Here is a 2,336-nt window from a genome sequence, read left to right as displayed (position 1 = left end):
ACACTTTAAACACAAACAAGCTAAAAATGCAAATTTTAACATATGCTCACGGCTAAACATGGCTAGGTTTAGCTTCCAGAGGTCCCAGACAGCCTTGAGGGAATCAAAAAGACGCTCCAAAGAGGTTAAAGTTCAAGAAACCTAAGAAAATATCAGTTACAGCTTAAATAGTGCCAATTAAAAAGGCTAAATCTGTAGGTTTCAGATCACAGAAGGCGGCCAGAGCATGTTTTAATGCCAACGCGTCCTTATCAGAGTCAAAGGAGACAAAGACACAAGAAAAACCGACGTATTTAACGTAAACTAGGTTGAACATGGTGTCGAATTTATTGCATGTTGTATTTGACCAACATCGTGTCAGAAACGCTGATAAAAGAGCAAAAAAAAAAAGTCTCAGAAGCAACATTTGGCAACGACAATCCAGAAGAAATACGACAAAAATCAACAAAAACAAACATGTCAGAGCAACAAGGATTAAAAAAATAAATAAATTTGACCGCTCAGAGGAAACGTGACGAATTTACTTCTACTTTGCTGTTTTTAAGGTTTGGATCAAATACATTCGTCTGTTTTCTGAGGTTATCGAGGTAACTGCAGGTTTAAATCTGGGTTTCAAGGAGTATGATGGAGGTTCATCACCATGGTAACCGATGCTAACCGCCTCCGGACCAATCAGCTCTCTCTGGAGACAGCATCACAATGCGGAGCTCAGTGTGCAGATGGTGAAAGAAGTTTTAAAGCTATTTTAATTTGTCTATATGCTTTTTGTAAAGAGATATAATCCTTAAATAAAAGCACAGAGGCCTGTTTGTTGACCCGTCTGGGTTGCAGATGAAAAACATAACGGTCTTACACGCTAGAAAAATACAGTTTTAGTCAGATCTACTTATGTTTTATTAATTTAGTGGTGATACTAATGCGCCAGGTTGCAGGTTTTAGTCTCCTTCATGTGTTTAAAATCTTTATATTTCCTCTAATATTATCATTTGCTTTCCATTTGTCACTCTGGTGCCGATAAACCTGCGTCTGTTTGGCATTTTTGTGAACTTTCTGTTGTTGTTGGCTTTAGTTCAACCTGTTTCATCGTACAGACGCCAGAACTCCAGCTATTTTTTGTGCATGTTGCAGTTTTATGTTCGGTCATGTGAATAATTAAAGCTGTTCGTCCCACATGCACCAGACTACACGAACATTTCACCATAAACACGTCTTTTCCTGCAGCTAATGAAGGATTTAATGGAGTTTTTCTTTTTGCAAGTACGTGGATGTTTGAAGTCCTTTCTTGTCCCCTCCTCCTTCGCTCCCTCCGCTGCAGAGCCAAAAGCACTCTGCAGAGCAGCATGTTGTAGCTGGACTCGCTCCTGCAGAGGTGTCGTCTGATTGGTTGCAGCGGTGGAGGAAGCACACCTTGTGAAACTGCTGCGCGCGCACGGACACGCGTGTGCACGAAAAAACATGAAGCTGCAAACCAGAAGCTGCTGCACGTGTGACAGCGAGCGTTTTCTCACCGTCGCTCACGCTTCATGGGAACAAAAAAATAAAATCATCATCACGAGAACCGCAGGTGGAAAACTCTGGCAGCGTTCCCGCCAAACCCAGCCGGAGCAGAACAGGCCCGTCTGCTAGCACCAGGCTGTCACTACCATCCAACAAATCCATCTACAGAATCACAGCTACTGTACTGCGCCGAGAAAATGTAGCACGGCAGTGAGATGGTCTCCTGCTGCCCCCCATCCATCCGTCTGCGCGGCCCGGCTGATTTACCGATCGTCCAAAATATCCCACGGACACGCCAACTAGCGCACAACGCCCAGAGCACATTCCTCCTGCTGCTCTTTCCTCAGATTGTCTGGAAACGTCAATCCAACATCTCTGGGTTTGTTTTAAATACAGCTCACATGTAGATGCAGACATTCTTCCCTGGAGCTGAATTTCTTCATCTTAAGATAACAAGATTAGCCTCAGCTGGGAAACTCAATGAAGTTCATCGTATCAGTGATCATTGTAGATTTATGACGGTTCATTTAAAAGTTTTTTTTAGAGGTGGTGAGTCACAGCTGGATGCTCCTGATTTGCATAAAGCAGCCTCGACCTCAGCCTTGTTGTTGTTGTTGTTGTTGATAATAACAACAACTAAAGGCTGGCCACGTCCAACAAAAAGGAGAAAAACAAAAGTGTAGAAATAATTGAGCACGGTGAAAGATTTTCATAATGAATCAATACAACAGCAGCACACAAAATCTTAAAAAGCACCCAAAATGCCACATCCAAGTAGGGGAAAGAAGAAGTGGAATAAAAGAAAAAATAGAGGGTAAAACCGTAAAGACAAGGAAGAT

Source organism: Stegastes partitus, unplaced genomic scaffold, assembly GCF_000690725.1.
Source record: "Stegastes partitus isolate 25-593 unplaced genomic scaffold, Stegastes_partitus-1.0.2 Scaffold207, whole genome shotgun sequence".
NCBI lineage: Eukaryota > Metazoa > Chordata > Actinopteri > Pomacentridae > Stegastes > Stegastes partitus.
Note: the sequence above shows the minus strand (reverse complement) of the source record.